The sequence below is a fragment of the Mustela lutreola genome, chromosome 1 (assembly GCF_030435805.1).
Source record: "Mustela lutreola isolate mMusLut2 chromosome 1, mMusLut2.pri, whole genome shotgun sequence".
Lineage (NCBI taxonomy): Eukaryota > Metazoa > Chordata > Mammalia > Carnivora > Mustelidae > Mustela > Mustela lutreola.
Window position 1 is genome coordinate 254,273,488 of NC_081290.1, and position 12,503 is coordinate 254,285,990.

Here is a 12,503-nt window from a genome sequence, read left to right on the forward strand (position 1 = left end):
TCATAGCAATGACTTCGAGCCAGCTGAGAGGCAGTATTAAGAGTGTTAGACTGGAGAGTGGCGGTTCAAATAAAGACTCTCCACTGACTGCTCAGGTGACTCTGGGAAGGTCACACTCCTCTGAACTTTAATTTACTCATTTGTACAGTGAAAGAGTTCTATTTGTTTAAATCTCTGATCTCTCAAGGTTGAAATCATGCAATTTTATTCGATAAATTTTGAATGTCTGTTTGAGCAAGGACATTTATTGGTAGGTACTGAAAAGAATAAACAGATTCTTATAGCCAATATTCTCAAATTTCCTTAATCAACTTCATGTAGAGAAGCCTCATACAGATAAGTGGGTAGATAAACCCTTATGTAAGTAAATAAGGTAGATGATAATAACCGCTATATTTCTTGAATAAGCCAAGTACCCTGGAGGCAGAAAGGAAGAAGCCAATATACATCTTTTTGAGGGAGTCAAAGAAAAAGGGATCCGATTAACATGTGCATTTGTACTTGTCACAATAACTTTAAAGGCTGCCTACTTTTGCTTTGGTTTTCTTCTCCCAGATGAATACGACTCCTATTTTTAAGATATCCGAAAGTTTTCTTATATCAAAGAGATGCAATCATATCACTTTATATTCTAAGTCCATCCATTATAGGAGGGCAGATGTGAGGATTGGTGCTTGATGGAAAAGCAGCCACTTGGTCCAGAGACCTCAGAAACTATGCAACATGTCTAATATCTGGAGGCTAGCTAGACTACCCTTCTTGAAAAAATACCACAAGAGTAAGGTTACTGTATACAAAGCCAATCTTTCCAGATGGCTTGATGCGTTGGTGCATCTTAGCCAGAGTGACAATGATATGTGTTCGCCGGCACTGATACAGCAGGAAATGAATGATTTAAGGATTTTATTTTTAAATCAAGTATCTGCCAACAATTCATCTGGGTCTAAAATACCATACAATAAACATGATGTAATATCAAATGAAAATTCCACAAATTATTGCCTAATTCAGTTTTAATCTGAAAAAGCTGGCAGAAGTTTCTCTCCCTTGTTCTAGGATTTATTTTCTACTCATTCTCTCCTCTCATAGTTTCTATACAGTGCCATGCTGTTAAATAAACTACACCTGTTAAAAAAAAATAAGTAAGCAGGTATAGCATTGGAAACTGAGCACGAGATCCCAGTGCCAATTAAGTGTCACGGTTACTTTTCATTTCCTCAGTATGTATGATGAGTGTGTGCGTGTGTGTGTGTGTAAATGCTTTTTGCCTCTGAGAATTGGAAACATTGCAAAACCTATTTAAATCAAACATTGAAGCTCAATCCCTAAGGTAAAAAGGACTGCAACTTTTCTTTAGTTCTCATTACAATATTAAATAATATGAGGTATATTTATAAGCTGGAGAAAAATGAGTTGAAGCAGGTACATCCTTTTCTTTTCCTATGTCATTTCAATGTTATCATTTAAGCAATATTACTGAGACGCCATCCATTTTAGAGTATCTTGAACATATCCCAAACTGAAAATCTTACATTCCTTAAAGCTCTTGTTGATCTAGTTCAAGTTCTCTCTATTAAAGAGAATGTAAGATCATTTTCTAACTGTCCCTGCCAGGTTTTCAGAAGCTACATGCAGTATATGAAACCTATAAATATATCTAAGACTGAGCATGTGTCTAATACCAACTTAGGGACCTTTACCATGGTTCAGGTAACTTAAATAATAAGATTACTAAGTAAGCTTTTTCTGAGATGAAGCTAATAACTAATAACCATAATGTCTTGAAAGAAGGCAGCACACTTTACAGTATTTATCACTAATCAGAGTATTCTAGGTAAACTTAGACAAAACAAGAAGCAAAATTGAGGCAAAAAAATTTCCAAAACTTCAAATAATGTTTCTACCTTCTTTCTATGGGCTAGAAAGACAGCATGGTTAGCTTCTTTCTATTGGGAATTCATAAAATGCAACAGCAGGGTCCTCCCAAATCAAGATTACTCATATTCTGTGCTGCTTAGCTTGGGGGGGTGGCTACCATGATCTTCATGCAGTAGATAAAGACTTTTTTTTTTTTTTAAATGGGACTTTGCCTCAAGAAAACATTTATTTGTGGGCCAACACAGTTCAAGGCACATGCAATTGGAAAGTGTGTCCTATGTGTACTATGTGTCCCTTCTCCATCCGATTTCATTATCAAAACAGGTGGTATATTTAATGTGTGTCTTAAAAAATAAATATAGTATATCCAAGTCAAGATGTTTCATTTTGAGATAAGTATATTCAAGTAAAATGAGACTATAGTTTAAATATTGCATAAATAATAGTGTGGACAATACAGACACTTGGCAAAAATTGTGATAGTGGGATGTACCTTACTAAAATTGAAAAACACTGGTTTACAATAAAATCCAAACTCCCTCGTGGAAAGTGTTAGGGTCGAGAAGACCTCAACCCAGGGAGGTGCGGAGGAAGGACACCAAGGTGGCTCTTTCTGCAACAGCAAGGGTTTTATTGTTCCAGCATGCTGGGGCTCTGCAGCATTCCTGAAAACCAGGCAGAGGCTGAGAGCCCCAATCCAAGGGAGTATGGGGTTTTTATGCATTTTTTAGACTAAGGCTTGTCACAAAGCCATAATCACAGTGACCTCTTTACATAGTTACAGTTCCTGGTATGCTCTGCACAGTTTACATTTTTTTAGCCATATCTTATCGTCCGGGTGTAGCTGGGCGGCTGTGAAACTAGGACAAAACAATTCTCTTCTTTGTTAACCATAAGCATAATTCAAGGACATCTCCTAAGCAGGGAACGTGCTCAGGATGGGGGCAAGGGGAGGGAAAGTCATGTTCTTATGTTTCAAAGTTCTAGCCACAAGGCTAGCGAAGCAGTTACAAAAAGCAAGTTAAGCAAGTTAGCAGAAGCTTTACGCAGTTAATTCTTTCAGCCCTGGGTCCCTTCAAAAGCAAGGTATTCCATTCATTTCTCTATATTTCTGGCCTTACCTTTTTAGGGCTCCATTCCCTGTCCTCTGCAACCTAAAACCTTAACATACCTCTACAAATTCCCTGGGCCTCCAGACCATTTCATTTCTTTCCGATTTTTCTAAAGTATCTGCCCAAGCTGTGCCCTTCCTCTGGAATGCTATCTCCTTGTCTGGAGGCGTCTTTCTCTCTCTCTCTCAGGAGTGCACTTGTACTCAAGTATATTCTCCAAATGATTTCTCATAATAGTTGGTTTAAGAATTAATTCCACCAGGATGACTTTCCTAGTCCCTCCTCCAATTTTCTCCATCCTATAAATTTGGTCAGTTCTTCTGTGTTCCCACATTACTTTGATCATTCTTGTCATAGGATCGCTATCACCTACTCTGTTAACTCTTCTTATATTAATCTCCTCTATTTAAAATATATATATATATTTTATCTATTTATTTATTTCACACACACACACACACACAGAGTGTGTGCACACACAAACAGGCAAAGCAGCAGGCAGAGGGAGAGGGAGAAGCAGGATCCCTGCTGAACAGAGAGCCCAGTGAAGGGTTCAATTCCATCATAACCTGAGCCAAAGACAGATGTTTAATTGACTGAGCCACCCAGGCCATGCTTATTCATCTCCTCTACTACACTGTATCCAAAGAACTCAGCCCCATTAATGATACAAAACTCCAATTACAAATTGTGTCCAATACTTACTAGTAACTCATGAAATGCTTCTATTCCCAAAATAATAAGAACATTGTTAGGTTTTTATCATTCTGATATTATCTTACAAGAAACAATAGGACTTGTTTTTGACAATTCATTTCCAATGCATAAAATTATATTGTTATGTCAGCCATTTGTTAATAATTTAACATTTTTGACATATGTCCACACATTCTCAGACATTCTTTTAAAATGTGAACCTTTAAATTCCCTACTCTTCAATGTGTATTGGACTCTTTTCTAATAAATAGAATATGGCAGAAAAGAAGGCATATCCCTCCCAGTATTAGTTTATAAAAACTGAATTCTATCTTGGGTGTATTCTTCTTCCTTGGATCTCATACCCTAGGAAAAACCATGCCACTAGAACCACATGCCAAGGAAATTAAATCTCCTGCCAACAGCCATAATGTGAGTCTGGAAGTGTATTCTCCAAACTCAGTCAAGCTTAAAATGATTGCACACTAGTTGACACCTTGATTGCAGCTTCGGGAAAAACTCAGAGCCAGATCCATGCAAATAAGCTGCAGCTGTTCCCAGATTCCTGTCCCCCCACCTCCCCAGCAAGGCTAGAAATAATAAATGTTCTTTGTTTTAAGCTTCCATTTTTAAACAAAAGTGTTATGTATAAATAGATCACATTGAGCAGATGACCTTGGGCACACTACTCAATCTCTTTGAGGATATGTTTCCTTGCATCTAAAATTAAAACTATTTTAAAGGTTCTCATCACATAAACAGACCTATGTGTCTTGAGCAGCAAAATGCCCAGTAATACGAAGAGAGGCAATAAATGCTACATATTTTTCCTATGACCTAAATGCCTTGTGGCTTTTCTTTCTAAATATGGTTATTCAGGAATTAAAGACCAATATGCATATGCTCTATGCTAGGTATTGTATAAAATAAGGAACACATCTGGGACTCCTGCATTGAAAGGACTCACTCCAAACTAGACTTTATTTCTCAAGTCGCTAGCCTATTGGTAAATTATGATTATTATGATAACGTTATAAATAAATGGTCACCTCAGTGTTTTGATAAATTTCACAACCTCATTACATAAGTGGGCTTGTATATAATGATTACGTATCAGATAAAAGTTTCAGGGATCTATATATCAAACTGTTGGTCCACAAGCCATTTGCTTTTTAATCATCAGATGTGTATATTGGGGATATTCTTTATTAAAAACAAAGGTCCTTGAGATCCACACAGTTCTTATTTTCATTTATAATTTCTTGTCTATCTTAATGATTGGGACTATTCCTTAACAACAAATTAAACAAGACAAATGTGACTCTTCTACTCACATACATTTGAGAATATTGATTTACAGTGGCTCTTGCTCTTATCTGTATATTAAAATCTCCTCTGGAACTTTTAGAAGCTCCCCAGGTGATATTACTCTGCAACTAGAGCTAAGAACTGCTGATTTAGACCTTACAACCTGATTCCTTTTGCTCATTTGCATTATCCACTTAGCTCAAACATATTGGACTTTGCAACCTCTGAATTCGAAACTATAAAAACTATAGTAAAAACTATAGTTTTTTGAATAGATGAACAGATGCTGTAAGTCTTTATCTGGAAGAAGGGTACTGAAATGATCTGAGTGGCCTATGGTAATTGGGAATGAGTGAAAAGTTATGAGACACAGGAAATTACCGCAGACAGAAGCGATGGAGTGACTTGAAAATTAAGACAAAACTCCATGATTTTAGTAAGTCCTATTTTTTATAAGAAAACAGAACACTTAATTAAATCAACATCAGAACACAGAACTTTTCAAATATTTCTTTTCCTAAGAAACGTATTTGGCATTTTTTTTAAATTTCTAGGAAAATAGGCATAAAGCAAACTTTAACAATCCTCTTTATCTCCAAACTAAGTACCAACCCCTTAGTTTGCCATTCAATGCCCTCTACAACCCAATCCCAAACTCTTCTTTCCAAGATCATATCCCATGACATTCTGTGATGGATCCAATAATCTAAGCTATGTTGAATCCATTTTTTTCTATTTCTAAAGCTCCCTGACTCACATTGTTCACATTGTCAATCATGAATCATTCTTTCAAAACAGATCAAATGTTAAATCCTACTTGAGATTTATGACTTCCTATTCCTCTCTTAAGAATAAATATACATAAAGTCTTTAAAAAATCAATCTACCATTCCCTAAAAATGTGGAACATTATATTTCTATTCCTTATTAAGCAAGCTGTGTTCTACCTTGTGTTGTTTTAGTACATGTTAAAATATCTTAATACCTAAAAATATCTAAAAACACAGGAAAATTTCACTAGGTAATTTCCCACCCCCCTCGTTCAAGACAAGAGAGTTAAATGATTCAGTTATTCTTATATCCTGCCTTATTTTTTTAGCTTTTTAGTTGAAGCCTGATTTCTTTCAAACAGACACTTTTCAGTACTCCTCCATATTTTTCACTTGCATTGATGACTTGGTTTTGAGTTTATTCAACACTATTTCTCATGTGTAAGCAGAGTAGAGCTAAAAGATTTTGAGGTCCATGAATTGAAACTTGATAATATTTTTAAACTGTTTAAAAACACAGAGCAAACATCTATACACTTTAAAAACTTGTTCCTGTTTTTATTTCAAAGGAAAATTCTCTTCCTTTAGTAGGAGATCACTATAGTTATAGTTTTATTTAACTGTTAGAAGGAATAATATAGGGGCACCTGGGTGGCTCAGTGGGTTAAAGCCTCTGCCTTCAGCTCAGGTCATGATCCCAGGGTCCTGGGATTGAGCCCCGAATCCAGCTCTCTGCTCAGCGGGAAGCCTGCTTCCTCCTCTCTCTCTGCCTGCCTCTCTGTCTACTTGTTATTTCTATCTGTCAAATAAACAAATAAAAAAATCTTAAAAAAAAAAAAAAGAAAGAATAATATAGAATCACATACTGGCTCTTTCATATTATAACAGTTTCCCATGGCATAGTTATGGGGATGGGCAGGTGGCTGAGCCTGCTGGTCACCCACTCAACTGAGAGCTCATGTTCAAAATGCTACAAAAGCCTGGTAACAGCTTCTAGGGGGAAAACTACCTAATTCACATCCAAAACACATTTGCTTCCTCACACCTGAAGGTACAATGTTTAATTATGGATATCATATTCAAATAGTACTTCTCATATTGGCATGAACTTTAAAAAAATGGTTTAGGTCTATTTTTGCATTGAGTGCCACAGAACTCTTTATGAATATGTCTTACGTCCTCCGTGTGTGTGTGTGTGTGTGTGTGTGTGTGTGTGTGAGACAAATGAATAAAATCTTAAAAAAAAAAAAAAAAAGCCGGGGGGGCGGGCACCTGGGTAGCTCAGTTGGTTACATGTCTGCTCTCTCTGTTGGACAAATAAATAAAATCTTAAAATATATATATATATATATATATATATATATATATATATATATATATATATCTTACATCTTGAGACCCATATTCCTTATTTGTTGCATTTTGTTTGTTTTTTGATTCAACTTAAAAATGCCTCGATTTTTTCCAGGGCACATTTCTTGAGGTTTAAGAACAGATCGGGAGAAAATAAAGATAAAATAAACACATATAAGGGGATTTAACAAACAGATTGAATATTAACATTTATTACTATAAAATACAATACAATCATAACATTGTAAACATTAATGAAACTAAAGTATAAATTTGTATATATTAGACCCCAAACATGTGTTTAATAAAACCCATACTTATAGAAATAAATCTGCCATAAAATAAACTTTAACAAATTTAAAACAATAGAAATCATAATGTCTGCTCTCATACTATAGTAGAATTCAACTAAAAATTAATAACAGAAGAGTAGTTGGAAAATGCCAAAATACATGGAGAATAAGTAACACATAGGTCAAAGAAGAAACATCAATAGCAATCTAAAATATATGATGAACTAAATTCAAATGAACAATTGACATCAAAATTTGTGGTATACAGTAAAAGCGATGATTAGAAGGCAGTTTTTAGCACTGGATGCATTTATTTTAAAAATAAGAGATCTAAAATTAATTATCTCATGGAACTAGAAAAGGAAGTAAAAGTTAAATGAAAAGTAAGTAGAAAAAGGAAATAATAACAATAAGGACAGGAATCAATGAAACGTTACAGGAAATAAACAGAGAATATCAACAAAGCCAAAAGCTTATTCTTCAAAAAGATTTAATAAAATTGGTTAAGTTCTTAGCCAGTCTAAGAAAAAAAAGAGGAAGGACATAAATTACAAATATCAGAAATGAAAGAAAAGACAGTACTGAAGATACTCTGAAAGTTTAAAAGAACACAGGAATACTATAAACAATTCTATGTCCACAATTTTCTTTTCCTTTTTTTTTTTAAGATTTTTTATTTATTTATTTGACAGACAGAGATCACAAGTAGGCAGAGAGGCAGGCAGAGAGAGAGGAGGAAGCAGGCTCCCTGCTGAGCAGAGAGCCCGATGTGGGGCTCCATCCCAGGACTCTGGGATCATGACCTGAGCCGAAGGCAGAGGCTTTAACCCACTGAGCCACCCAGGCGCCCCTATGTCCACAATTTTCTTAACCTAAATGAAGCACACCAATTTCTTGAAAGACATATTTTGCCAAAACTCACAAAAAAGAAATACAATCTGAATAAGTCTGTAACAATCAAAGAAACTGAATCAACAATTAGTAACTTTCTAGAACAAAAAGCTCCAGCCCAGATAGGTTCACTGGTGAACTCTATAAAACATTTAAAATAGAAATAATCAATTCTGTATGATCTCTTTCAGAGGATAGAAGCAGAAATAATACTTCCTAATTCATTGTATGAGGCCAGCATTATTCCAATACCAAAATCAAACCAAAAAATTACAAGAAAAGAAACTACAGACCAGTATCTCTCATGTACACAGATGCAAAAATTCTCAACAAAGTATTAGCAAATTGAATCAAATAATGTGTAAAAAGAATTATAAACCATAACTAGAGGGGTTTATCTCAGTTATGTAAGGTTGGTTCAACATTAAAAAATCAGTTAATATAATCCATCACATAAATAGACTAGAAAATAAAAAAGAAATTACATGATCATCTTGATACATAAAAATCTTATGATAAAATCCAACACTCTTCATGATAAAAACTCTCAGTAAATTATGAATAGAGAACTTTCTCAACTCTATAAAAAACATCTACAAAAAACTGTATAGCTAATTCCATAGCTCTGAGATGAGAAGCCTTACCATTTCCTACTACGATCAGGAACAAGACAAGAATGTCTCCTATCACCATGTATTTTCAGCATTATACTGGAAGTCCTACATAATACAGTAAGACAAGAAAAGGAAATAAGAGGTATATCAATTGAGAAGTACGAACTGTGTTTGTTTGCAGATGACAGGATCATCTATATAGAAAATCTGAAAGCACAGACAAAAACATGCCTGGAATTCAAAAGCCAATTATTGCAAGTCTGCAGGCTATAGAAATAATTTACAAAACTCAAGAGGTGGGGCGCCTGGGTGGCTCAGTGGGTTAAAGTCTCTACCTTCAGCTCAGGTCATGGTCCCAGGATCCTAGGATCCATCTCTGCATTGGGCTCTCTGCTCAGCAGGGAACCTGCTTCCCTTCCTCTCTCTCTGTCTGCCTCTTTGTCTACTTGTGATCTCTGTCTGTCAAATAAATAAATAAAATCTTTTAAAAAAATTAAAAACAAAAACAAAACAAAACTCAAGAGGTTTCATATATATCAGCAATGAAAGTGGGATTTGAAACAAAAAACATAGTATCATATACGTTAGCACCCCTCAAATGAAATACTCAGGTATAAATCTAATAAAATATGTAAAAGATCTACATGAGTAAGACTATAAAACTCTGATGAATGAACTAAAAAAATAATTAAGTAAATGGAGAGTTATTTCATGTTCACTGATAGGAAGACTCAATATTGTTAGGTATCAGTCCTTTACAACTTGATCTATAGATTCAAAGCAATCCCAGTGAAAATCTCTAGTTACTCTACAGATCCTGACAAACATATTCTATAGTATATATGTGCAGGCAAAAGGCCCATAATAACCAACACAGTATTGGAAGAATAACAAAATTGATACTACCCAACTTCAAGATGTACTTCAAAATTAAAGTAATCAAGATAATGTGGTACTGGTAGAAGAACCGATAAATAGATCAATAGAACAGAGTAACAAGAACACAGAAATGGACCCACACAAATAACCAATCTTTGAAAAATGAGCAAAGGCTATATACAATGGAGCTAAGATAGTCTTTTCAGCAAATGGGGTTGGAATGAAAAAAAAAAAAAGAAAAGCAAATCTAGGTCTTATACTTTACACTTTCACACACACACAAAATTAACTCAAAATAGATCACAGACGTAAATGTAAAAAACAAACCAAAAGCCAAAACTATAAAACTTAGAAGATAACTTAGGAGAAAAAGTAGATGACCTTAGGCATAGTGATGATTTTTAGATAGAACCCCAAAGATAGGATCTATGACTACGTTTTTAGATAGAATCCCAAAGACAGGATTTATAACTGATAAACTGGAGTACATTAAAATTTAAAACTTCTGGTTCTGTGAAAGACAATGCAAAGAGAAAGTATATGCAAAGCCTCTATGTCTTCCTCTCAATTCTGAAACTGTTCCATAGAATAAAGACTTCTAAAAAAATCAATCAATAATCCTTATTCAGCTTTTACTGGGAATACATAATGGGACTGTATCTCAAAAGAAATTACTATTTTCATTAAATAGCAAGATTTTACATGAAATTCTGTCTACCACAAAGTGGAACACTATCCTTTTAAAAAATAATTATTTTTAAGAGAGAGCTAGAGAGGGGATGTTAGGGTATGGAGTCGACCACCCCTCAATTAGACAGAGAACACTCTCGATAATGCAAGTCACACAGCGAGGTTTATTTCCAGCTAGCTGAGGTCCAAGTAACTGCCTGATGCAGCGGGTTTCAACAAGGACCCCGAGCACTCAAAGCCAAGGGTTTATATAGCATTTTCAAGGCACTTTTTCATAGCTGCATACATATCTTGCACCCCACTTTGACAGTTTAACTTTGTTTAACCTTTTGGCACCCCAGCGTCACCCTGGCACCATCCTGGAGGTTAAGTGGGATTTAGGTTTAGAAGAATTTTAACTTTATTTACATTTCCTTCTGCCTCATCCTCCCTGAGTTTTGTGAAGGACCTTAGGCCTTGAGGAACTGAGCCATTTGTCTCTGGAAATTGAGGCACTGAAAAGATAGCCTTTTTGTTGTAAATCACCAGGACATTTGCAAATCAAGGGAAACTCCTGTCTTGCAGGATTGTGATCTCTGCAAGTTAACTATTTGTTTTTCTTTTAACATCTGGTCCCTGTGGCATCATCGCCTAACTGCCTTGGTCGTGTATGATTGTTTTTTCAGGTTTTAGCTTTCTCTTATCTCAAGTCAAGTAAGCCCTGTGGGCTGGTTAGGGATGCTCAGTATAATGGCTTCCCAGCCTTCAGGATGGCCATTCTTATGCTAACCCACTCTTACGGGGGGTAGGGAGAGGGGTAGGAAAAGAGAGTTTCAAGCAGACTCCACACTGAGCAGAGGCCCACATGGGCTTCAATCTCACAGCCCTGAGATTATTGATCCAAGCTGAAATCAAGAGTTGGATGCCTAACTGACTGAGCCACCCAGGCATTTTTATTATTGTTGCAGCCCCAGAGTGAGACAGAGCAAATGCTAACTTACTACTCTTTCTGTATTTTATAAACACAGAAAGAATATTTTGTCCATCATTGTGATGCACACTAAAGTTCACACTCATCCTGATGTTATACTAACTTTTAAGCTGTGATTTATCGTCTATGATGATATTATCTGGAAAACACAATATGTTATTTTAAAAATGCATCCTTTAAGAATCCTTTGTCATGGGGCGCCTAGATGGCTCAGTGGTTAAAGGCTCTGCCTTTGGCTGAGGTCATGATCTCAGGGTCCTGGGATGGAGCCCTGCATCAGGCTCTCTGCTCAGTGGGGAGCCTGCTTCCCTCTCTCTTTCTGCCTGCCTCTCTGCCTACTTGTGATCTCTCTCTCTGTTAAATAAATAAAGTCTTTAAAAAAAAGAATCATTTGTCATTGTTATCATCATCATCAAAAAATATTTCTCAAAACAACTCCCCAAAATAAAAAAATTAAAGAATCATAAAAAAAATTCTCTAGCTCTGTCTAGATGAGAGTATGTCATCACTGCTAGATGAATGTATATCTAGTCTCTTGGCAGATCTAGTCCTATCATAAATATGTATGTGTCAGGCTATTGCAGCTTGACACAATGCATTGATATTGCCTGCAAGTATGTGCTCTGGTCCTATGTTCATGAAGTAAAACATTTTAAATATAAGCTGGCTTACGTCAACTAAAGAATCACTAGTCCCTCCGACATTATGCATGTACTATTATATTTCCATGTGTAGCTTAATGAAATAATACTATCCTTCTATTACTGTTTACATTTTTGTCTGTGTTTTTACATTGGGAAGTCCTGGGCCATTTTGTAAATTGGATGCACTCAGCAGAGGACCAGATGCCCAGAAAATGCACATACAAGCAAATGTATAAATAATTAGAGAAAACCCAGAAAGTCATCCAATAACACTGATTTAAAATAATTATGACACCTTAGATGTATTCCAAAAGAAAAGCCCATAACTGTGTCCCATAATAATTTCATAATAAAATGCTTTTATTTTCTTATTTATTGAAAAGAACACTGAAAATTCCATGAGAG